The sequence below is a fragment of the Hyla sarda genome, chromosome 9 (genome assembly GCF_029499605.1).
Source record: "Hyla sarda isolate aHylSar1 chromosome 9, aHylSar1.hap1, whole genome shotgun sequence".
NCBI lineage: Eukaryota > Metazoa > Chordata > Amphibia > Anura > Hylidae > Hyla > Hyla sarda.
The window spans coordinates 88,284,373-88,311,158 of NC_079197.1; the positions used below are offsets into that span (position 1 = coordinate 88,284,373).

A 26,786-nucleotide genomic window follows, 5' to 3' on the forward strand; every position below is an offset into this window, starting at 1 on the left:
GCTGATAATACATTCCGGGGGGGAGAGGCCCAACCGGTATTGCGGTATGGGGGAAAATTCATATCGTGCAGCCCAAAAAATTCGGTATTCGGTATGAACCGGTATACCGCCCAGACCTATTGCTAATAGTATTTCTCTTTTTTATATAGCCTGGTTCTATGTGGGTTTCATCCTTTTCTTTTTAGATCACAGTTGGCGTTACACTTTTTCACCTTTGCTGTTTTTCACCTGGTTTTGGCAGATTATTTTTGAACCACTTGGCTTTCCGTAGCTTTGTTTACTATTACAACACTGCATTCTCTCCCATGATAAATGTCCGGGCGCGATTACGTAAACCAGAGGCCGGAAGAAGCACGCACTTACGTGCGAAACTGCCGGCATAGCCTCCGTGTGCCACACTTCACCAGCGCCTATGCCGTGACCCGGCACCAGACTTTAAGACCCTATAGTCTCTGCTTTGCGGTGAGTGCACTAGTGGTTGCCAAACTAAAACTCATAGCATGCCCAGACAAGACAGCCTCTGGCTGTCTGGGCATGCTGGGAGTTGTAGTTTTGCAATATCTGGAGGGTCACAGTTTGGAGACCACTATATAATACAGTGGTGCCCAAACGGTAGCCCTCCAGATGTAGCCAAAACTACAACTCTCAGCATGCCAAAACTGCCCAGGCATGCTGGGAGTTGTAGATCTGTCACTTCAGATTTTGCAATTTTCATGAACATTTTGAAAATTGCTGCTATACTTTGAAGCCCTCTAATTTTTTCAATAAGTAAAAATATGTATATTTTATGATTCCAACATAAAGTAGACATATTGTATTTGTGAATCAATATAACATTTATTTAGAATATAAATTTTCCTTACAAGCAGAGAGCTTCAACGTTAGAAAAATGCAAAATTTTCATGAAATTTGGGGATTTTTCACCAAGAAAGGATGCAAGTAACGATGGAAATTTACCACTCAGAATCAGAATAATCGGTAAAAGCATCTCAGAGTTATTAATGCATAAAGTGACTGTGGTCAGAATTGCGAAAAAGGGCTCAGTCCTTAAGGGGTTAAAGGGGAGGATTTTTTTTTTTTTTTTTTTTTTTTAAATCAACTGGTGCCAGTTAAACAGATTAGCAAATGACTTCTATTAAAAAATCTTAATCCTTTCAGTACTTATTAGCTGCTGAATAGTACAGAGGAAATTCTTTTCTTTTTGGAACACACAGCTCTCTGCTGAATCGCGAGCACAGTGCTCTTTGCTGCCATCTCTGTCCATTTTAGGAACTGTCCAGAGCAGCATATGTTTGCTATGGGGATTTTCTTCTACTCTGGACAGTTCTTATATTGGACAGAGAGGTCAGCAGAGAGCACTGTGTTCCAAAAAAGAAAATAATTCCCTCTGTAGTATTCAGCAGCTAAGTAGTACTAGAAGGATTAAGATTTTTTTTATAGAAGTAATTTACTAATCTGGACCCAGCCAATTTTCACTGTAGGACCCGGCCATTTTTTGCACATCTGACCACTGTCACTTTAAGCAGTAATATCTCTGGGATGCTTTTACCTTTCATTCTGATTCCGAGATTGTTTTTTTGTGACATATTCTACTTTATATTAGTGGTAAATTTCCGTCAATTCTTGCATAATTTCTTGGTGAAAAATTCCAAAGTTTGATGAAAATTTTTTTACATTTTTTTTTTTTACTTTGAAGCTCTCTGCTTGTAAGGAAAAAGGAGATTTAACACTTACTGTAAAATCTCTTTCTCGAAGGATCCATTGGGGGACACAGACCGTGGGTGTATGCTGTTGTCTCTAGGAGGTATGACACTATGGCAATAAAAAAAGTTGGCTCCTCACAGCAGGATATACCCGCCTCCAGGCCCTGATCTAATCAGTTTAGTACCAGAGCAATAGGAGAGGACCGACAGGTCAAGGAAAAAACATGAACTGTCCGAGAACCAGAAGAAAAAATATAACTGAACACACCCTCGGACAGAGAACCAAAGAGAAACCTAAAAAGGTGGGAGCTGTGTCCCCCAATGGATCCTTCGAGAAAGAGATTTTATGGGAAGTGTTAAAAAATCTCCTTTTCTCTATTGGCTCCATTGGGGGGACACAGACCATGGGACGTACCAAAGCCGTCCCTCAGGTGAGCAGATAATCAGTTAGGCAGACGGCTCTTCCACTGCCGCCTGCAGCACTTTACGGCCCAGACTAGCATCAGCCGATGCGAAGGTATGAACCCAGTAGAACTTCGAGAAAGTGTGCAAAGACGACCAAGTAGCCGCCTTGCAAATCTGCGAGGCTGAGGCCTTGTTCTGGAGAGCCCAGGATGCCCCAACAGAACGGTTAGAATGAGCCAAAACCCTGAAGGGAGGAACATTCCCCCTACAGCGATAGGCTTCCGAAATGGCAAACCGGATCCACCGAGAAATGGTGGCCTTGGAAGCAGGTTGTCCCTTGCGACGACCTTCCGTAAGGACGAAAAAGGAATCACACTGACGAAACGAAGAAGTGATAGAGAGGTAAGACCTAACAGCCCGAACCACATCCAGTTTGTGGAGTAAATGCTCCTTAGGATGAGAAGGAGCAGGACAGAAGGACGGAAGAACAATGTCCCCATTGAGATGAAAGGCCGAAATAACCTTAGGCAAGAAGGAAGGATCTGGCCGGAAGACAACTTTGTCCTGATGAATCACCAGAAATGGAGAACGGCGGGAGAGAGCTGCCAATTCAGACACTCTCCGAATGGAGGTGATAGCAACAAGAAACGCCACCTACCAAGAAAGGAGGCGCAGGGACACCTCCCTAAGGGGTTCAAAAGGTTCACCTTGGAGGACCCCCAGAACCAGATTCAAGTCCCAAGGGGGAGAATGTGACCGATAAGGAGGGGCAGCATGCGCCACTCCTTGAAGAAAGGTCCGGACATGAGAATTAGAAGCCAGAGGACGCTGGAAAAGAATAGAAAGGGCCGAAACCTGACCCCTAAGGGAACTGAGAGACAACCCCAGTTCCAAACCCGACTGCAAGAAAGAGAGAAGACGGGGAACAGAAAAAGTAACAGGAGACAAAACCTGAGCTTCACACCAACGAAAATAAGACCGCCAAGTACGGTGGTAAATTTTTGCCGAGGAGGGTTTACGAGCCCTGAGCATGGTGCGAATGACTTGGGAAGAGAAACCGCGGGCTCTCAAAATCGCGGTCTCAACCGCCACGCCGTCAAATGCAGCGACTGTAAATTGGGGTGGCAAAGAGGACCCTGAGACAGAAGTGTCGTCCAGGAGCCTGACCACGTCGGCGTACCACCACCTTCGGGCCAGTCTGGAGCTACCAGTATGGCGGGAACACACTCTGCTTTGAGCTTCCTCAGAACCCTGGGAAGGAGTGGAAGGGGAGGAAACAGATAGGGCAGAGCAAACCCTGTCCAAGGAATCACTAGGGCGTTCACAGCTAGCGCCAGGGTGTCCCGGAACTTCGCCACAAACGGAAGGATCTTCCGATTCTGACGAGACGAGGTCCACATCTGGAATGCCCCAGAGGAAGCAGATCTGCGCGAAGACCTCCGGATGCAGAGACCACTCGCCGAGGTTGGCCGAGGACCGGCTGAGGAAGTCCGCTTCCCAGTTTAGCACACCTGGAATGTGAATCGCCGAAATGGCCGGAACCTTGCTTTCCGCCCAGATGAGAATCTTCTACCCCTCAGCCATGGCTGCCGAGCTGCGAGTGCCGCCTAGCCGATTTATGTATGCCACGGCCGTGGCGTTGTCCGAATGGACGCGGACAGGGCGGGACTGAAGCAGGGACTCCCAATGAAGAAGGCAAAGAAGAATTGCCCTCAGTTCCAAGATGTTTATAGGAAGAAGAGCTTCCCGGGGAGACCAGAGGCCTTGAACTGTCCTGTCCCTGAACACACCGCCGCAGCCCGACAGACTGGCATCCGTTGTAACCACCTGCCAGTGGAGGGGAAGAAATGATCGCCCCTGAAGAAGAAGGGGAGAGTGGAGCCACCAGAGCAGAGACTGACGGATCCGAAGAGGGAGAGCAATCTTGCGATCGAGAGACAGAGGAGATCTGTCCCATCGAGAGAGAATCGCCAGTTGAAGGGGACGGTAATGAAACTGGGCAAAGGGTACGGCCTCCATGGTCGCTACCATCCGACCCAAGACTTCCATGCAAACACGGATGGAAACTGGGACCTGGGCCCGAAGGGAGCGGACTCCTGACAGAAGAGTCAGACAATTGTCCGGCGGAAGGCAAATCCGGGCAGAGGCCGTGTTGAATTGAAGTCCCCATTTACCATCCACCCGAAGCGATCCAGGGTCTGGAGGGTGATATTCACATTCTCCAGGGTCTGGACTCTGGTGGGAGCCTTGATGAGAAGGTCGTCTAGGTAAGGGATTACTGAGACTCCCCTTGACCGCAACAGGGCTATCACTGGCGCAAGGATCTTGGTAAAGACCTGAGGAGCAGTGGCCAGACCAAAGGGGAGGGCTACGAATTGAAAATGCCGCTCCGGAACCGCAAAACGGAGGTACCGTTGATGGGCGGGAAATAGTGGAACATGGAGGTAGGCATCTTTGATGTCCACAGAAGAAATTCCCCTTGTTCCATGGATGCCACTACCGAACGGAGGGATTCCATTCGAAAGTGGCAGATGAGAAGATGACAGTTGAGACGCTTGAGGTCCAGGAATGGCAGGGAGCGACCCTGATCGGGTACGTGGCTCTGGCGAGACAGAGTGGCGACTGCGGGAACGTCCTCTGGAGGAGCGACGTTTGTGGCCAGATGACCCGGGGGGGGGGGGGGGGGGGGGGGACCCACGAGGGGGAAGCCCACGACTACCTGAAGACTCAATGGAAGAGTCAGAAGATGCACCCCTAGTACGCTTGTGAGACCGTGAGGTGTGTGGATAAGGGGAGCGGGTTCCTTTAGAGGGCCGGTGCAGGGCAAACTTCTTCAAGGCAGACACCACATCACGGGAGGCCTCAGCCACCGAACGGGAGACTTGAGTCAAGTCAGCCATATACTGGGATAGGGAAGAAACCCAGGCTGGAGGGGCGGCCGGAACTGAAAGAGCATCCGGGGGTACCATGGGGTCTGGGGCAGCAGGCAGAGCAAGTGGGTTCAGCAGAACCAGGCATTTTGGAATTACAGGTCTTACAGACAAAATAGGAAACTAATGCTCCAGTTGTCTGTTTAGAGGGAGGAACAGTTCTGGGTATGGACATAACGAAAAAAAGAACTCTCACCCAAGTCTGTGTCCCCTCTGGCAACGGCTGTGAGGAGACTCCGCTATAATTGAAAGAGAGGGAGAAACAGCCAGCCAATAGCCATAGAGGGGCGTGCCTGGAGCAGAGGCACTGTCTAATTGGCCTCTGGCTCTGAAAATCATGTGCACAGCACTGATTGGAGGGCGGTTCGCGCCCCCAGTAAGCTCCGGCGGCCCTGTGGGCGGAGCTATAGCGCCTCAGCCGCCGCGAAGAAGAATAGTAATGGCGCCCACTCCTTGCCCCGGGCGCACATGTCAGTCGCGTCTGCGCCCGCGGGGAAGTGAGCGGGCGATACACATGTCTGCCGGCAGCTGTCTGCTGCTGAAACAGAAAGTAAGTCGGCGCTCCGTGCGCCGAACAGTACAGACGCCGCGGCTGTCAGCCACATAGTAAGCGCTGCGGCTGACAGCCGCATAGTATAAAAACACACACACACACACACACACACACTTTAGTAAAAAGTAACCCCTTTTTCCCCAAATGCCCTTGCTCGCCCCTGCTTTGAATAAAGATAGAGCCCCAACACAAGCCAGCCCCTTAGACTTGAAGGTGGTCCAAAAAATGAGGGTCTCCAAAGGTTGCAAGTTAGCACCTAAGGGAGGAAAATATATAATCACCTTAGTCAGAAGAACTTACCTAATGGAATCTTCTGCGAGGTCTTCAGTCAGCTTTCTGTTACCTGCATCACGCCGAGCTACCATGTGCGAGCAGGGAATAGGGGGACCTGGACCCATAAGGTACAACCCCAGGAGCTGACCGTTGGCGAGAGGGGGTTAACAGCGCATATATATGCAATGTCTGTGCCCCCTTACTCGCAATGGGGAAACAGTGAGCCAATGGGGAAACAGTGCAGTTCCTGTGTCCCCACCTGAAAACATGAAAGAGAAAGGATTAAAAAACTAACATCCCTAATTAGGAAAATAATAAAACATAAGACCTGGTCTGGAGAAATCCAGACCATGTCCACCTCCTTCAGACACTAAGCTTAAACTGATTAGCTCAGGGCCTGGAGGCGGGTATATCCTGCTGGGAGGAGCAGACTTTTTTTTATTGCCATAGTGTCATACCTCCTAGAGACAGCAGCATACACCCACGGTCTGTGTCCCCCAATGGAGCCAATAGAGAAATAGACATTCCAAATAAATTATATTTTGATTCACATATACAATATTAGGGATCGACAGAGTTCGTTTTTTTTTTAGGGACCATACGATACTCTGTGGAGGTTAGGGCCGATAACTTATACCGTTATTCCGGTATAAATTAACGTCTGTTTTGCCCACCTCCTCCCCCCCCGGCGACACCGCTGCAGATCATTGATTTAAAGAGGGTGCTTTAAATCTATGAACTGCAGCGGCTTTTGCTGTGCTGGGGTCCTAAGTCCTATCATGGATTAACCCTTTAGGTGTTTCACAGGAATAGCAGCAAAGTGAAGGAGAAAATTCAAAACCTTCATTTTTTACACTAGCATGTTCTTGTGCACCCAGTTTTTGAATTTTTGCAAGGGGCAATAGGAGTAAAAGTCCCCCAAAATTTGTAACCCAATTTCTCGAGTAAGGAAATAACTCATATGTGTACGTCAAGTGTTCGGCGGGCGCAGTAGAGGGCTCAGAAGGGAAGGAGCAACAATGGGATTTTGAAGAGTGAATTTTGCTGAAATGGTTTTTGGGGGGCATGTCACATTTAGGAAGTCCCTATGGTGCCAGAACAGCAGAAAACCCACACATGGCATACCATTTTGGAAACTACACCTCTCAAGGGGTATAGTGAGCCTTAACACCCCTCAGGTGTTTGACGACTTTCCGTTAAATGTGTAAATGAAAAAAAAAAAAAAAATCTCACTAAAGTGCAGTTTTTTCCCAAATTTACCATTTTTACAAAGGGTAATGGGAGAAAATGCCCCCCAAAATTTGTAACCCCATCTCTTTTGAGTATGGAAATTAGGGATCGACCGATTATCGGTATGGCCGATATTATCGGCTGATAATCACGATTTTGGGCATTACCGGTATCGGCAATTACCTTTCCGATAAGCCGATAATGCCCCACTCCCCCACCGCACCGCGATCGGGTGGGTGGCGGCGGCCTATGGCACCGCAAAAGCCACTGCAGTGAATTGATTTAAAAGCGCCCGCTTTAAATCAATGATCTGCAGCGGTGTCGCTGGGGGATAAATAGCCGATAACTTATACCGGAATATCGGAATAAGTTATCGGCCCTTACCTCCACTGATTATCGGTATCGGCCCTAAAAAAACGATATCGGTCGATCCCTAATGGAAATACCCTATGTTAGGACGTAAAATGTTCTGCGGGCAAACTACAATGCTCAGAAGAGAAGGAGTCACATTTGGCTTTTGGAAAGCAAATTTTGCTGAAATAGTTTTTGGTGGGCATGTTGCATTTAGGAAGCCACAAGGGTGCCAGGACAGCAAAAAAAATAAAAAAAAAAACCACATGGCACACTATTTTGGAAACTACATCCCTCAAGGAACGTAACAAGGGGTACAGTGAGCCTTAACACCTCACAGGTGTTTTACGACTTTTTGTTAAAGTTGGATTTGTAAATGAAAAAAAAAAAATTTCCACTAAAATGCGGTTTTCCCCCCAAATTTTACATTTTTACAAGGGGTAATAGGAGAAAATGACCGCCAAAATTTGTAACCCCATTTGTTCGTACGGAAATACCCCATGTGTGGACGTCAAGTGCTCTCCTGGCGAACTACAATGCTCAGAAGAGAAGGAGCGCCATTGAACTTTTGGAAAATGAATTTGTTTGGAATGGAAGTCAGGGGGCCATGTGCGTTTACATAATCCCCCCGTGGTGCAAGAAAAGTGGACCCCCCACATGTGACCCCATTTTGGAAACTACACCCCTCACAAAATTTAATAAGGGGTGCAGTGAGTATTTACACCCCACTGGCGGTTGACAGATCTTTGGAACAGTGGGCTGTGCAAATGAAAAATTAAATTTTTCATTTTCACGGACCACTGTTCCAAAAATCTGTCAGACACCTGTGGGGCATAAATGCTCACTGTACCCCTTATTACATTACATGAGGGGTGTAGTTTCCAAAATGGGGTCACATGTGGGGGGGTCCATTGTTCTGGCACTATGGGGGCTTTTTAAGCACACGTGGCCTACAATTCCGGACAAATTTTCTCTTCAAAAGCCCAATGGCGCTCCTCTTCTGAGCATTGTAGTTCGCCCGCAGAACACTTTACATCCACATATGGGGTATGTTCTTACTCAGAAGAGATGGGGTTACAAATTTTGGGGGGGCTTTTTTCCTATTTTCCCTTATGAAAATGAAAAATTTAGATTAACACCAGCATTTTAGTGAATTTTTTTTTCCATTTTCCCATCCAACTTTAACGAAAATACGTCAAATACCTGTGGGGTGTTAAGGCTCACTGTACCCCTTGTTACATTGCATGAGGGGTGTAGTTTCCAAAATGGGGTCACATGTGGCTATTTATTTTCTTTTGCGTTTATGTCAGAACCGCTGTAAAATCAGCCACCCCTGTGCAAATCACCAATTTAGGCGTCAAATGTACATAGTGCACTCTCACTCCTGAGCCTTGTTGTGCGCCCGCAGAGCATATTACACCCAAATATGAGGTATTGCCGTACTCAGGAGAAATTGGGTTACAAATTTTGGGGGTCTTTTTTTCCTTTTACCGCTTGTGAAAATAAAAAGTATAGGTCAACACATGCATGTTAGTGTAAAAAAAAAAATTTAAAAAAAAAATTTACACTAACAGGCTGGTGTAGCCCCAAACTTTTCCTTTTCATAAGGGGTAAAAGGAGAAAAGGCCCCCCAAAATTTGTAGTGCAATTTCTCCCGAGTACAGAAATACCCCATATGTGGCCCTAAACTGTTTCCTTGAAATACCACAGGGCTTCGAAGTAAGAGCGCCATGTGCATTTGAGGACTAAATTAGGGATTGCATAGGGGTGGACATAGGGGTATTCTACGACAGTAATTCCCAAAAAGGGTGCCTCCAGCTGTTGCTAAAATCCCAGCATGCCTGGACAGTCAGTGGCTGTCCAGAAATGCTGGGAGTTGTTGTTTTGCAACAGCTGGAGGCTTCGTTTTGGAAACACTGCCGTACGATACGTTCTTCTTTTCTATTGGGGTGGGGACAGTGTAAGGGGGTGTATATGTATTGTTTTACCCTTTATTATGTGTTAGTGTAGTGTAGTGTAGTGTTTTTAGGGTACATTCCCACTGGCGGAGGTTTACAGTAAGTTTCCCGCTAGGAGTTTGCCCTGCGGCTCAAACTTCAGGCAGGAAACTTACTGTTAACCCACCAGTGTGAATGTTCCCTGTACATTCACATGGGGGGGGGGCAAACCTCCAGCTGTTTCAAAACTACAACTCCCAGCATGTGCTGACAACTCCGTGCATGCTGGGAGTTGTACATTTGCAACAGCTGGAGTGTGCCAACCAGGGTGCCTCCAGCTGTTGCAAAACTACAACTCCCAGCATGTACTGATCGCCGAAGTGCATGCTGGGAGATGTAGTTATGCAACAGCTGGAGGTACGCAGCTACAACTCCCAGAATGCAGACAGCGCTATTTGGGCATGCTGGGATTTGCAGTTTTGCAACATCTGGAGGGCCACAGTTTAGAGACTACTGCACAGTGATCTCCAAACTGTAGCCCTCCAGCTGTTGCAAAACTGCAAATGCCAGCATGCCCACACAGCAAATAGCTGTCTGAGCATGCTGGGAGTTGTAGTTTTGCAACATCTGGAGGGCTACAGTTTAGAGACCACTGTATAGTGGTCTCAAACTGTAGCCCTCCAGATGTTGCTAGGAAACTCACCGGCTTCCGTAGGATTCAGGGAGCCAGCCGCATGACATCGCCACCCGCCGATCCCCGTCGCCTCCGCTGCCGTCGGATGGCTATGTGGATCTTCGGCGCTGGTCCCCGTCGGTTTCCCCGTCCTGTCCCGCCTATTGTGGGTGGGCAGAACGGGGAAACCAAAAGTTAACCCCCACGCCCCCGATCTGCTATTGGTCGTCGCTTCTTGACGACCAATAGCAGGGATAGGAGGGGTGGCACCCCTGCCACCTCGCTCCTATCCCTTCAGGGGGATCGTGGGTGTCTTGGACAACCCTGATCCCCCTTATTTTCCGGGTCACCATAGACCCGTATGACCCAGAATCGTGCAAATCCCTCTGGGCATTTGCATGGGATGCCTGCTGAATGATTTCAGCAGGCATTCCGATCCCCACCCGGCGCAGGACCAGAATTGCCCATGACGTAGCTGTACGCCATGGGTCCTTAAGACCCAGGTTGTCGTGACGTAGCGTTACGTCATGGGTCCTGTAAGGGTTAAGGACCAAACCCATTTTGACCTTAACCACTTAAGAACTGAGCATTTTTCCACTTTTGTTTTTTCCTCCTTACATTTTAAAAATCATAACCCTTTCAATTTTGCACCTAAAAATCCATATGATGGCTTATTGTTTGCGCCGCCAATTCTACTTTGTAATGATGTCAGTCATTTTACCCAAAAATCAATGGCGAAAAAAAAATAAAAATAAAATCATTGTGGGACAAAATTGAAGAAAATAAGTCATTTTGTAACTTTTAGGGGCTTCCGTTTCCACGCAGTACATTTTTTGGTAAAAATGACACCTTCTCTATTCTGTAGGTCCATACGATTAAAATGATACCCTACTTTATATAGGTTTGATTTTGTCGTACTTCTGGAAAAAAAATCATAACGTAGGAAAATTTATAGTTTAAAATTGTCATCTTCTGACCCCTATAACTTATTTTTTCGTGATCTGATTTTATCGGTACCATTTTTGTATTGATCGGACTTTTTGATCGCTTTTTATTCATTTTTTGAGGATATAAAAAAAGTGACCAAAAATATGCTATTTTGAATTTTTTGGGGCGCGTACGCCACTGACCGTGCGGTTTAATTAACAATGTATTTTTATAATTCGGACATTTCGACAGGCAGCGATACCACGTTTTTATTTTTACACAATTTTTTTTTAAATGGGAAAAGGGGGGTGATTCAAGCTTATTAGGGAAGGGGTTAAAAGATCTTTATTCACTTTTTTTTTTTGCAATGTTATAGCTCCCATAGGGGGCTATAACACTGCACACACTGATCTTTTTCATTGATCAATGGTTTCTCATAGGAAACCATTGATCAATAATTCTGCCGCTTGACTGCTCATGCCTGGATCTCAGGCACTGAGCAGTCATTCGGCGATCAGACAGCGAGGAGGAAGGTAGGGGGACCCTCCTGCTGTCCTACAGCTGTTCGAGACGCAGCGATTTCATCATGTGTTAATAAATATAAACATATGTGGTATCGCTGCTGTAAAATTCCAAAGTCCAAAATAGCGTATTTTTGGTCACTTTTTATATCATGAAAAAAATGAATAAAAAGTGATCAAAAAGTCCAATCAACATAAAAATGGTACCGATAAAAACGCCAGATCACGGCGCAAAAAATTAGTGCTAATACTAGCCCGTACGCAGAGAAATGAAAGTTATAGGGGTCAGAAGGTGACCATTTTAGACGTATAAATTTTCCTGCATGTAGTTATGATTTTTTTTTAATAATACAAAATCAAACATATAAGTAGGGTATCATTTTAACCGTATGGACCTACAGAATAAAGATAAGATTTCATTTTTACCAAAAAATGCACTGCGTAGAAACAGAAGCCTCAAAAAGTTACAAACTGGCCCTTTTTTGTTGCACAATTTTTTTTTCCGCTTCGTCATGGATATTTTGGTAAAATGACTAATGTCACTGCAAAGTAGAATTGGTGGCACAAAAAATAAGCCATAATATGGAATTTTAGGTGCAAAATTGAAAGCATTATGATTTTTAGAAGGTGATGAGGAAAAATGAAAATGCAAAAACGGAAAAACCCTGTGTCCCTAGGGGGTTAAGGACCAGGCCAATTTTTGTTTTTGCTTTCTTTTTCCCTTCCTCCTCTTCTAAAAATCCTAAAGCTTTAAATTTTGCACCTACAGACCCATATAAGGGGCTTGTTTTTTGCGCCACCAATTGCACTTTGTAATGACATAATTTAATAAAATCTACTGCAAAACCAATAAAATATAATGGTGTGGTGAAAAATGAAAAAAAATCAAATAAATATAAAGCCATTTTGTAAATTTTGGGGGCTTTCGTTTCTACACATTGCAATATTTGGTAAAAATGACACCTTATCTTTATTCAGTAGGTCCATATGGTCACATGATACCCAATGTATGTGGTTTTATTTTATGTTACTACTTTAAAAAAATATAACTACTTGCACCAAAATTTGTATGTTTAAAATTGTTGTCTTCTGACCCCTATAACTTTATTTTTTCACATACAGGGCAGCTATAGGAGAATTCATTTTTTGCGTTGTGGTCTGTAGTTTTTATAGGTACCATTTTTTGTTTTTGATGGAACTTTTTGATCGCTTATTATGAGTTTTTTTTTTTATGGTATATGAAGTGACCAAAAATGCACAATCCTAGGACTGTAGCCACCTTTTCCAGCCCACCGGAGCATCTGAAAGCTGAATAAAATTTATGCAGGCTAAAGTCAGTAACTGCCGAGCAGTTCGTGACGAATCGAATCACTGTAAGTTCGCTCATCTCTTATATACACACACACACTTATATAAATATACACATATAGATACACACACATACATATATACACACAAATACATACACACATCAGCAAATAACGCAGCACCCCAAAGAAAAGAGGATTTATTTTCTTGTGTCAAGCAATATTGCTGTGCTCTTTGCTGGTTTTTATACTACTAGAGGACTTTGATCAGGTCTGAGAGAGCGCTGGCACCGCTGACAGTGAGGATTGATAAGTAGTGGTCCAAATATGTTCCAGGTTCTCTCTCTCTCTAATATATCTATTTTTTTTTTATATACTTTTTTTTATTTACTTTTTTCTTATTTACAATTTTTCGTGCTGAAAACGCTCCCCTCGGCTTATACTCAAGTGAACTCTCTGCCTGTCAATCACCAGTGGTCTTCAACCTGCGGACCTACAGATGTTGCAAAACTACAACTCCCAGCATGCCCGGACAGCCATCGGGAGTTGTAGTTTTGAAACATCTGGAGGTTCGCAGGTTGAAGACCACTGACAGGCCTTCGTCATCATCCAGACCCCCCTTTAGTTTTCTACTCGGCTCCCCTCGGTGGGAAGGGTGAGCTGGTCCGGGCCATCTATGCTGAAGGGACCATCCGGTGGGGAGGATTAGTTGTTCCGGGCTGTCCATCTTCACCAGGAGGCACCCTTTTCCACTCCTGGCCGGCCCCGGACTAGTGACATTGCCTTGACGATGACGCACAGGGAGTTTCATGCGCATAAATGCCCCTGTGCGTCGTCATCAAGGCAACGTCACTAGTTCGGGGACAGCCCAGAGCGAGCAGAGAAGAGGGCCTCCCGGTGAAAATGTACAAACCGGAACGACTAACCCTCCCCACTAAAGGGGGGGGGGTCTGGATGATGACAGGGTGATGATGATGGGGGTCCGGATGATGACAGGGTGATGATGATGATGGGGGTGTTAATGACGGGGGTCTGGATGATGACAGTGGGGGGGGGGGGGGATGTAGCATTTCCCACCCTAGGCTTATAGTCGAGTCAATAACTTTTCCTTGTTTATGGGGTGAAATTAGTGGCCTCGGCTTATATTTGGGTTGGCTTATACTTGAGTATATATGGCATACAATGCATAATCTCCCCTCCCCCAAGAAATGTCTTATGTACGGGGCTTAGCAACTCACTGGCTGAGATGTGACCCTTGTGGATAAGGGATAAGTTGATTTAGGGGATGTACCACAGCATTTTTTTTTTGTTCCTAAACTACACACGCGGACAATTATATTTAAAAAAAAATAAAAATAAAAATAAATAAAAAAGACACCACTCTTACCTTACTCTCTCCTGCATTCAGCCACACACCCGCTCAGCCAATCAGAGGTAGGTTGCTGATTGGGAGGGGTGTGTGACAGCACATCAACCAAAATCAGAAGTGCTGTACAGCAGAAATCAGAGCTTCATGACAGCAGCGGCAACAAAGATGATAAGTGTGAGGCTTTTTTTTAAATCACCACCTCCCTGGTTAAATATGGAAAAAAATTCTTTGTCCAGACATGCCATAACTAACAAAATCAACTCCATGTCAATTCACCTTTAACACAAGGTTATTTTAACCTCTTGAGGACAATGTGCATACCTGTATGTCCCTGTCCAGCTCTCCTATGACAAATGCTCAAGAGCTGAGTGCGGGTCATAGCAGGCTGGTCCTGCGGCTAATGCTGGACATCCCCTATCACGGTGATGCCTGGCATTAACCCCTTAGATGCAGCGATCTAAGTCAATTGCGGCATCTAAAATGCGGTGCTGATCGGGACCACCGTGGTTTCACCAAGGTCCCAATCAGCTGAGAGGACCGCAGGAGGGCCCTTACCTGCCTCCTCGTTGCCTGATCAATGATTTGATGCTTAAGCCAGCCATGAAGCAGCAGAGCACCGATAACACTGATCAATGCAGTGTTATGGCATAGCATTGAACAGTGTATGCAATCTGAAGATTGCATGTAATAGTCCTATGGGGACTGTGTGATTAACCCCTTTAACAAAAGTTTGAATAACCCCCCTTTTCCCATAAAAAAAAAATATATATAAAATATATACACACAAAAAAATAAACGTGGTCTCCAGAGTGCCTAAATGTCCGAACTATAAAAATGTAAGGTTACTTCAACCGCACGGTCAATGGCGTATACATAAAAAAAAAAATACAATAAAAAGTAATCATGAAGTCCCATCAAAACAAAAATTGTACCGATAAAAACTGCAGATGACAGCACAAAAAATGAGTCCTCAAACATCCCTATATACAAAAATTGTTTTTTTTTTTAAAGTTAGAGAGGTTGGAAGAGGACATGACGTACCGTTAACATCATGAGTCCGCTCCCGGACTCATGATGTAATAATAAAAAAAATGAAGATCATGTAACACCTTCCCTAATAAAAGTTTGAATCACCCCTTTTCCCATAAAAAAAAAAGTGTAAATAAAAATAAACATATGTGGTATCACTGCGCGCAAAAATGTCCAAATTATAAAAATATATCATTAATTAAACCGCACGGTCAATGGCGTACGCGCAAAAAAATTCCAAAGTCCAAAATAGGTAATTTTTGGTCACTTTTTATATAATGAAAAAATGAATAAAAAGCGTTCAATAAGTCCTATCAATGCAAAAAGCCCTCATACCGCCCCATACGCGGAAAAATAAAAATGTTATAGGAAGATGACAATTTTAAACGAATTTTCCTGCATGTATTTAAGATTTTTTCCAGAAGTACGACAAAATAAAACCTATATAAGTAGGGTATCATTTAAATCGTATGGACCTACAGAATAAAGAGAAGGTGTCATTTTTACCGAAAAACGTAATATGTAGAAACGGAAGGCCCCACAAGTTACAAAAGGGCATTTTTTTTATTTACAATTTTGTCTCACGATTTTTTTTTCCGTTTCACTGTAGATTTTTGTGTAAAATGACTGACGTAATTACAAAGTAGAATTGGTGGCGCAAAAAATAAGCCATCATATGGATTTTTAGGTGCAAAATTGGAAGATTCAAACATGATAATTTTCGTACAAAAAGTTATTTTTTAAAAGAAGTAAAAAACACAGACCAAACCTGTATAAGTTGGGTATCCTTTTAATCGTATTGACCTACAGAACAAACATAAAAAGGTGTCATTTTTACCCAAAAGTGTTTTGAGTTGAATTGAAAGCCCCATTTTGCCCCACAAATTCATTTTGGTTCCACCATAAATTTTGTGGTGAAATGATTGATATCATTGCAAAGTAAAATTGGTGGCGCAAAAAGAAAAGCCCTCATATGGGTCTGTAGGTGGAAAATTTAAAGCGTGATTTTTAGAAGGGGAGAAGGAAAAAAATAAAGTGAAAAAAATTTAAAATGGCCTGGTCTTCAGGGGATTAATCTGAAATTGTGATAATGGACTAAAAAGGAGGAGGAAAATGCAGATATTGGCCCAGATGCATCAATCTGCCTGAACCCAAAATGGTCTGGTTTACCCACATCAACCAATCACAGCTCAGCTTTGATTGTAACTGACTTCAGCTGTGATTGGTTGTTATAAAATAAAAATAAAAAGTTAAAAAAGAAGCCAAACTCACCTGTCCTGAGCCCCCCTTCCCCTTGCAGCTGCTGTTATGACAGCTCTTGGTCCCAGCTGCTTCCTGTGACACCTTATAGCAGCAGGAACTGCTTGTTCAGCCAATCACTTGCCGCAGCAGAGTTTCATCTTAGACAGTGACTGACTGTGCTGGTAGTTCTTGAAGAGGTGCTAACATTAAAACCACCAAGAAGAAATGGTGAGAAGCCGGGATTGGGAGCCATTAGAACAGCGCTGCAGAGGATTAATGCAGGTATAACTTCATGTTTACTGCATTCCCAGCCAAATTTTTTTTGTCTTCAGACAACCCCTTCAATTTCTTTTCTTGCCGATCTGTTTAATAGAGGGCAGTGCTTAAAGTGTTATTACTAGAGTTAAGCGAACTTACAGTAAATTGGCTCGTAGCAAACCTCAGATTTAGTTGACCAGAGAAAAAGTTGACCCGTTGCCCTTAGCAACCAGATCGCTTCTTTCATTTTTTTAAAGGCCTGTGAAAAATTAAAGAAGCGGTCTGATTGGTTGCTATGGACAACTGGTCAGCTTTTCCTGTGCACAGGTTTTGTTAAATCTCTACCTTTGTCCATGCCTGTGCTTCAGCTTGGACAAAGCCATGATTTCTACAAAAAGAAAATACATTTTTCTTATGAAGTATATTAGAAAGGGTAATGTTTTGCCAAGATGTACAATATATAAAATTTTTTGAATCTGACAGTACTCATTTAATGATGAATACAATTTTTGCTGATTTGCACATATCAAATCTGCAGCATGTCAATAGCTGTATTACTTTAAAGTTTAGGGGTGAAAGCTATGGTATATTTGCATTAGGGATGTCCCGATACCATTTTTTTTTTTTAAGACCGAGTACAGATACATTAATTAAAGTACTCGCCGATACCAAGTATGAGTACTTTTATTTTAACCCCTTAAGGACTCAGCCCATTTGGGCCTTAAGGACGCAGAAAATTAAATTTTTACGTTTTCATTTTTTCCTCCTCGCATTCAAAAAATAATAACTTATATTTTCATCCACAGACTAGTATGAGGGCTTGTTTTTTGAGCGACCAGTTGTCCGTTGTAATGCCATCACTCACTTTACCATAAAATGTATGGCGCAACAAAAAAAAAATATGTGGGGAAATTAAAACGAAAACCGCAATTTTGCTAATTTTGGAAGGTTTCGTTTTCACGCCGTACAATTTACGGTAAACATGACATGTGTTCTTTATTCTTTGGGTCAATACGATTAAAATGATACCCGTGATAACCTACTTTTCTATTACTGTTGCGCTTAAAAAAAATATCACAAACTATTTAACCAAATTAGTACGTTTAAGATCCCCCTATTTTGAAGACCTATAACTTTTTCATTTTTTCGTATAAGCGGCGGTATGAGGGCTCATTTTTAGTGTCGTGATCTGTACTTTTTATTGATACCATATTTGCTTATATAAAACTTTTAATACACTTTTTATTAAAAAAAAAATTTGGAAAAAAGTTATAAAAAGCAGCTATTTTGGACTTTTTTTTTTACGTTCACCGTACGGTATCATTAACATTTTATTTTAATAGTTCAGATATTTACGCACGTGGCGATACCAAATATGTATATAAAATATTTTTGTAACACTTTTTGGAGGTGAAAGAAAATGGGGCAATTTACGTTTTTATTGGGGGAGGGGGTTTTTCACTTTTTTTTTACTTTTATTTTTACACTTTAATAGTCCCCATAGGGGACTATTTAAAGCAATCATTCGATTGCTAATCCTGTTCAGTGCTATGTATTGGACATAGCACTGATCAGGGCTATTGGTCATCTTCTGCTCTGGTCTGCGGGAAGGCAGATCAGAGTAGAAGACGCCGGGAAGACAGCGGAGGCAGGTAAGGGGACCTCCAGCTGCCGTGCTGGATGATCGGATCGCCGCGGCAGCGCTGCGGGTGATACGATCATCCAATTAAGTGACCGCAATGCTGTAGATGCCGTGATCTGTATTGATCACGGCATCTGAGGTGTTAATGGTGGACATCCGCGGGATCGTGGATGTCCGCAATTACCAGCGGGTCCCTGGCTGCGATCAACAGCCGGGACCTGCCGCACATGATCCGGGCATCGGAGCGATGCCCGGATCATGTGCGGCAGGTCCCGGCTGTTGATCGCAGCCAGGGACCCGCCGGTAATTGCGGACATCCGCGATCCTGTGGATGTCCACCATTAACCCCTCAGATGCCGTGATCAATACAGATCACGGCATCTACAGCATCGCGGTCACTTAACTGGATGATCGTATCACCCGCAGCGCTGCCGCGGCGATCCAGCGGTTATGCTTAGGACGTAAATGTACGTCATGGTGCGTTAAAGGGTAGCTCCCACCATCCTATTTATTTTTTTTTTGCTAGCCCATTCTTCCCCCCCCCCCCCCCGCTACGGCACTAGCCCGTTCCCTCCTCCCCCCCCCCCCCCCGCTACGGCAAATTTTCCGCCACAGCTCAAACGCCTAGCGGGGAACTCACCGTAAACCCCTGCCAGTGCGAATGTACCCGAAAAACACTACACAAAATAAAGGGTAAAACACTACATACACACACACACACACACACACACACACACACACACACACACACACACTGTCCCACCCAATAAAAATGAAAAACATCTCGTACGGCAGCGTTTCCAAACGGAGCCTTTCTCCTTTTACCCCTTATGAAAAGGTAAAGTTGGGGTCTACAACAGCCTGTTAGTGTAAAAAAAATGTTTACACTAACATGCTGATGTTGCCCCATACTTTTTATTTTCACAAGGGGAAAAGGAAAAAAAATGTGTAACTCAATTTCTCCTGAGTACGGAAATACCCCATAAGTGGACGTAAAATGCTCTGCGGGCGCACAATAAGGCTCAGAAGTGAGAGCGCACTATGTACATTTAAGGCCTAAATTCATTTGCAAAAGGGTGGCTGATTTTACAGCAGTTCTGACATAATTGCAAAAAAATAAATACCCACGTGTGACCCCATTATGGAAACTACACCCCTTATGGAACATAAGGTGTATAAGTGAGCCTTAACACTCCACAGGTGTTTGACGAATTTTCATTAAAGTTGGATAGGAAAATGAAAAAAAAAAAAAAAAAAAAAGTTTTCACAAAAATGCTGGTGTTACCCTATTTTTTTCATTTCAACAAGGAAAATAGGGGAAAAAATGTAAAGCTCCATTTCTTCTGAGTATGAAAATACCCCATATGTGGATGTAAAGTGTTCTGCGGGCGAACTACAATGCTTAGAAGAGAAGGAGCGCTATTGGGCTTTTGGAGAGAAAATGTGTCCGGAATTGCAGGCCATGTGTGTTTACAAAGCCCCCATGGTGCCAGAACAATGGACGCCCCACACATGTGACCCCATTTTGGAAACTACACCCCTCACGATGTAATAAGGGGTACAGTGAGCATTTACGCCCCACAGGTGTCTGACAGATTTTTGGAACAGTGGACTGTGAAAATGAAAAATGTAATATTTCATTTGCACAGCCCACTTTTGCAAAGATCTGTTTAACGCCGGTGGGGTGTAAATGCTCACTGTACCCCTTAAATTCTGTGAAGGATGTAGTTTCCAAAATGCGGTCACATTAGGGGGGGGGGGGGGGAGACGACAACATACTCCACTGTTCTGGCACCATGGGGGCTTTGTAAACGCACAAGGCCCCCGACTTCCACTCCAAACAAATTATCTCTCCAAAAGCTCAATGGCACTCCTCTTCTGAGCATTGTACAGGGTGGGCCATTTATATGGCTACACCTTAATAAAATGGGAATGGTTGGTGATATTAACTTCCTGTTTGTTGCACATTAGTATATGTGAGGGGGGAAACTTTTCAAGATGGGTGGTGACCATTTTGAATCCAACTTTTGTTTTTTCAATAGGAAGAGGGTCATTTGACATCAAACTTATTGGGAATTTCACAAGAAAAACAATGATGTTTTAACATAACTTTATTCTTTCATGAGTTATTTACAAGTATCTGACCACTTATAAAATGTGTTCATTGTGCTGCCCATTGTGTTGGATTGTCAATGCAACCCTCTTCTCCCACTCTTTACACACTGATAGCAACACCACAGGAGAAATGCTGGCACAGGCTTCCAGTATCTGTGGTTTCAGGTGCTGCACATCTCGTATCTTCACAGCATAGACAATTTCCTTCAGATGACCCCAAAGATAAAAGTCTAAGGGGGTCAGATCGGGAGACCTTGGGGGCCATTCAACTGGCCCACGACGACCAATCCACTTTCCAGGAAACTGTTCATCTAGGAATGCTCGGACCTGACACCCATAATGTGGTGGTGCACCATCTTGCTGGAAAAACTCAGGGAACGTGCCAGCTTCAATGCATAAAGAGGGAAACATCATCATGTAGCAATTTCGCATATCCAGTGGCCTTGAGGTTTCCACTGATAATATAAAGATAGTGGGGCCATTCTTTATCGGTTTGGCCCATACTATCGGCCGATAATCACGATTTTGGGCATTATCGGTATCGGCAATTACCTTGCCGATAATCCAATAATGCCCCCCCCCACCGCACCGGCCACATTGCCTCCCCCATCCCTGGTTTCATAATTACCTGTACCCGGGGTCCACGCTACTTCTGGCTCCTGCTGCGTCCTGCGTTACTCTGTGCGCAATGACGAGTGACGTGACGTCACCGTCAGTGCGCACAGTGACAGCTCAGGAGGACGCCACCGGAGCCAGATGTAGAGTGGACCCCGGGAACAGGTAATTATTAAAACCGGGGATGGGGGAGGCAATGGGGCCGGTGCGGTGCGGTGCAGCGGCCGCGGTGATAGGACTCAGGACCAATTTTTATTTTGCCCATTCTGCAGCACCTGAAATTACAGATACTGGAAGCCTGGGCTAGCATTTCTCCTGCGGTGTTGCTATCAGTGTGTGAAGTGGGAGAAGAGGGTTGCATTGACAATCCAACACAATGGGCAGCACATTGAACACATTTTATAAGTGGTCAGAAACTTGTAAATAACTCATGAAATAATAAAGTTACGTTAAAACCAAGCACATCATTGTTTTTCTTGTGAAATTCCCAATAAGTTTGATGTGTCACATGACCCTCTTCCTATTGAAAAAACAAAAGTTGGATTCAAAATGGCTGACTTCAAAATGGCCACAATGGTCACCACCCATCTTGAAAAGTTTTCCCCCTCACATATACTAATGTGCCACAAACAGGAAGTTAATATCACCAACCATTCACAATTTATTAAGGTGTATCCATATAAATGGCCCACCCTGTACTTTGCCCACAGAGCGCTTTACATCCATTTTAACGAAAAGTCATCAAACACCTGTGGGGTGCTCAGGCTCACTGTACCCCTTGCTACGTTCTTTGAGGGGAGGAGTAGATTCCAAAATAGTATGCCGTGTTTTTTTTTTCTTTGCTGTTCTGGCACCATAGGGGCTTCCTAAATGCGACATGCCCCCGAAAAAAACATTTCAGCAAAATTCACTCTCCAAAATCCCAACCCGCTCCTTCCATTCTGAGCATTCTACTGCGCCCGCAAAACACTTTACATCCACATATGGTGTATTTCCTTCTCCAGAGAATGTGTAAAAAAAAATTAAGATTTTGAATTTTCTCCTTCACTTTACTGCTATTCCTGTGAAACACCTAAAGGGTTAATCTTTCTGAATGTCATTTTGAATACTTTGAGGGGTGCAGTTTCTGTAATGGGAATATTTCTCACAGAAAGGCCCCTCAAATCCACTTCAAACTTAACTAGTCCCTGAAAAATTCAGATTTAGAATTTTTCATGAAAATCTTGAAAATTGCTGCTATACTTTGAAGCCCTCTAATGTCTTCAAAAAGTAATAACATGTCAACTTTATGATGCCAACAAAAAGCAGACATATTGGGGAAGATTTATCAAAACCTGTGCAGAGGAAAAGTTGCCTATAACAACCAATCAGCTCTCTTCTTTCATTTTTAACAAGGTCTCTGCAAAATGAAAGAAGCGATCTGATTGGTTGCTACGGGCAACTGAGCAACTTTTCCTCTGCACAGGTTTTGATAAATCTTCCCCATTGTATTTGTGAATCAATATATAATTTATTTGGACAATCCATTTTCCTTACAAGCAGAAATTTTAAGAGTTAGAAAAATGCAAAATTTTCATGAAATTTGGGGATTTTTCACCATTTTTACCACTATGTTAAAGTAGAATATGTCACGAAAAAAAATCTAGGAATCAGAATAAAAGGTAAAAGCATGTTATAGTTATTAATGCATAAAGTGACAGTGGTCAGAATTGCAAAAAACGGCTGAGTCCTTAAATGGGCACTGCCATCAATTTTTTTTTTGATATGTTGTAGTACATATGTTACTACAACATATCTCTAATGTGTTCATTTTTTTTTATTTTTATTAAAATGTTTTAATTCACGTTTGAAAACCGGCCCCTAGGGGTCTCCCTCCTAGTGGCCGGCTGCAGGCTGGCGTGACATCGCACCTGAATTCAGGCCGATGCCGGGAAATCGGTCTGAATTCATTCAGCCTGCGCTCGCTCCCTGCCTGTCAATCAGACAGGCGGGAGCGAGCGCATTGGCTCCCTGGCCTCAGACGCCGGCCACTCCTCCCGCACCATGTCGCTGCTGCTGCTGGACTCTGCAGTTTGTTTGCATGTATGTTTAGGGGAGTGTGGGGATCGGGGTTTCAACACGAGGGTTGGGGAAGAGCGTGGCTCGGGGTTGTAACACCGGGGGTGGTGGGAGCGAATTGTAGTGCGTCCATGGCCCTAAATTGTTTTCAACACAGGGTGCCTCCAGCAGTTTCACCACTACAACTCCCAGCATGCCCTGACAGCCAATAGATGTCAGAGCAAGCTGGGAGTTGTAGTGGTGAAACAGCTGGAGGCACCCAGTGTAGATGAACTGAGGGCGGAAGTCGCCCCCCCCCCCCCCCAGCAGGCATCAGTGATTTCCCACCTGCTGGGGAAGTCTGCCTGGTAATGAGCACACTACCAGGCAGCCAAAAAGATCTTTTTAATATAGTAAAAAAAAAAAAAAAATGTAAGCAGGGATAGATGGGCAATAGGCAGGGAAAGAAAAAAAAAATAGGTTGGTGGGATCTACTCTTTAAAAGGTGAAAAATGGGCTGAAGGGGTTAATGGCTACACTTTCATGTATAGGGATAACCAATGTAAGTGTGAGGAAACTTTTAGAGGGTTGTAAATGTGGATAAGTAGAAATGACATTACTGCCTCTAAATTGTCACTTTTTTTGCTGCCTATGTTTACATTTATGTTGCCAATATCCTGTGTGTCATACTTGATCTCTGTCTAGTCCACTATCCAAATTGTAAGCAGCCACTGTGTTCCACCCTGGTGAAGGGAGGCATCAGTCTAGATCCCATCCCCTCATTATGGAGGGCCCATCTCATTGGTTATGGGAACATAACAGCACATGAGGCTAGACTCTCAGAAGTGACACATTGCTGCTGGATCCAGGTTGTCTGCCATGTGGCCATCACTCCACCCTTTAGCCCCACAACACATTCCCATGCCACATGCTTTTCCTACCCCTGGATCCGCCTGAGGAACCAACATTCCAGAGATTTTGTTTCTCTTCCATTTCATCTACAGGCTAGAGACTTGTGGACTTTTTACAATCCTAACTTCTGATGAAGTGGACGACTCACTCTAAACACTGAGGCCCTTGGACACTGACCATCTCAGCGGAGCACAGGGGTTAATGTTTTCATCCATCGCAATGGGCCGACCCAGGTGACAAATAACCTAACGCTATCATCCTATGCAACTAAAACATGTGGAAAATCCCATGTGAACTCATCCAGAGCCTTGGGAGGACAATGCAGAGGGGGTGTTGGCTGCAGTGCCTGTCATCACAGCGACCGATCACCCCCCAAGTGCAGGATCTGAAGTGTGTGCCCAGCTCTTTGTAGCAGTGCTATACCCCCTGAGCAGGAGCCTCCCCCTCCCTCTCATCCATGTGCTGCACCAGTCACACTTCATGATCAAGCACTCTCCATGGGGCAGGACAGCGGCCGATCTCCTCTATGTCCCCCGGGGCCCTGCAGTCACCACGACACACAGCCCAGTGCAGCACACACGGGGACTTCCACCGGCCTCCATGTTGTCCTCACTAGCGGCCTACACGCCCAGCCGCCGCCTATAAGGCCTCACCGCCCGCCAACACAGAGCGCCTCACACCCAGGCATCATCCCCCGGGTCGTGCACAACCCTGAGCCTCACACAGGCACTACAACATGGCGGCAACGGCGCTCACAAAGGAGTAGAGACCGGGCTGCTTCTGGCGCTGACGCGTCTAGGCCCCGAGGTTCATTGCGCCTCACGTTATCGCCTCCGACCCATAACCTGCCTTCGGATCACTGCCCTGGTGTCACAGGCTGCTGAATAGCACACCGCGGCCGTCCTCATGTGCAGTATTTACCTGGCGTCCCCGGGCCACCCGGTGCCTCGGCTTCCGCAGACCACGAATGAACACGCTCCTCCCACAGCCACCGAACTCCGATGCAATTCCACGCTCAGACCTGCAGAGGGCACCCAAAGCGCCCGCCACCTCTGACGACCGAACTGTGTAGAATGAAGCGCTCGGAAATTGTCGGCAATTTCCGTTAATAGAAAATCTCGCGGGATTTCCCTACATTTTTTTTCTTAAATATAAAACGCTTTCTTTCACGCAAACGTATCAGAATGGCTCTTGTGCTGTCCGCCCTACGTAACATTAGCAGTATGGGGTCATGTCACGATAAAACCTGTCGGCGGGCTCGATAAACGATGCTGCTCTTGTCATGAAGTGAACTTCTATGAATGTATTTATTACACCACATGAATGACGCCTTATTACTCAATGACAGGAATCCCCTTTGTTCTACCTCACGACGTAGTTAGGCAGTAGCTAAAAGAAAGCAGCGCCTCCTAACGTTCAATCCTGGAAATCACTCAGCCGAGCTTTCCTGAACATACAAGCACCAACTCACATGCGCAATGTCGCGCTGGCCTGGGGCGCGCTCTTTTATAGGCGTTCACGTAAGTGCTGTCCAGGGTTCTGCTGGTCCTTTGTGTGGTAACTGTTGGACTGAAGACGTTTAACCTACCGCACCAATAACTTTCCGCGATTCCCCGGGAGCTTCAACTACGAGCTGTGGACTGCTGGCTACACATGTATTGATACCGCTTCTATTGCCCTCATACAGAGCGGTACATATAGGCAGCAGTCATAGCGCTCTGCTGGCCATGTATATGAGGAGGCGCTCTGCTGTGTTTTCATGGTGTCAGTACATTATGAAGGAGATTTATCATTCTTTTCAATCCTATGGCTTTTATATGATAATTTTTTTTAACTTACTTTTGCTTACGTGCAACCTATTTATCAAATAGTCACACGGCTGTGACAAATAAATCGCATGTAAGCAAAAACCAGGAAACCCGCTTACAAAATCATTTTTTAAAGCAGAATTTTATCAACCCTTTATCACCAGCAGGGCTACAATCAAAAATTCTGGGGCCCCTTATACAGCTCAAGGCCTGGGTCCCCCCTCCCTCTCCGTGGTCTGCCCCCAATTTTATTTTATTTTCTAATTATATATTTCTAATTAGATTAGTAAATTTGAGTAGCCGTATTAGGGTGGGTTCACACTACGTTTTCTCCCATACGGGAGCGCATACGGCAGGGGGGAGCTATAACCTCGCGCTCCCGTATGCCTTAGTATGCGCTCCCGTGTGTCATTCATTTCAATGAGCCGGCCGGAGTGAAACGTTCGGTCCGGTCGGCTCATTTTTGCGCCGTATGCGCTTTTACGACCGGACCTCAAACCGTGGTTGACCACAGTTTTAGGTCCGGGGGAAAAGCGCATACGGGGCAAAAATGAGCCGACCGAACCGAACGTTTCACTCCGGCCGGCTCATTGAAATGAATGACACACGGGAGCGCATACGAAGGCATACGGGAGCGTGAGGTTTTAGCTCCCCCCAGCCGTATGCGCTCCCGTATGGGAGAAAACGTAGTGTGAACCCAGCCTTAGTCCAGTAATGCAGATGCAAATCAAAAAATGTTGCAGTATCTTGTAATACCTTTTTTATTGGACTAACATAATTTTGTAGAGACAAGCTTTCGGGAAGTCCAGAGCAAATCTAAGCTCACAAGCTGAATACACAGGTTAGATCTCACAAATATGCAGGGGTTAAGACAATAGATGTGGAGAAATCACACTAAGATGGGCCGTAAATTGTCCTGTTATAGGAACAAGACTAAATAGATATGGAT

The 26,786-nt window shown here is 44.7% G+C and overlaps 1 protein-coding gene across 9 annotated transcripts in view; it reads right to left on the reverse strand.

Moving 5' to 3' along the window:
- The window catches only part of ZBTB33 (zinc finger and BTB domain containing 33), a 44,875-nt gene extending 18,923 nt beyond the window's left edge, over positions 1-25,952 (reverse strand). For 2 of the 9 annotated variants that reach the window (XM_056538745.1, XM_056538738.1), the window contains exon 1: positions 24,786-24,943. The gene's annotated coding sequence lies outside the window, so the exon portion shown is untranslated. The other 7 variants (XM_056538736.1, XM_056538742.1, XM_056538743.1 and 4 more) reach the window with 7 other exon arrangements.
- Between the last annotated feature and the right edge of the window lie 834 nt (positions 25,953-26,786).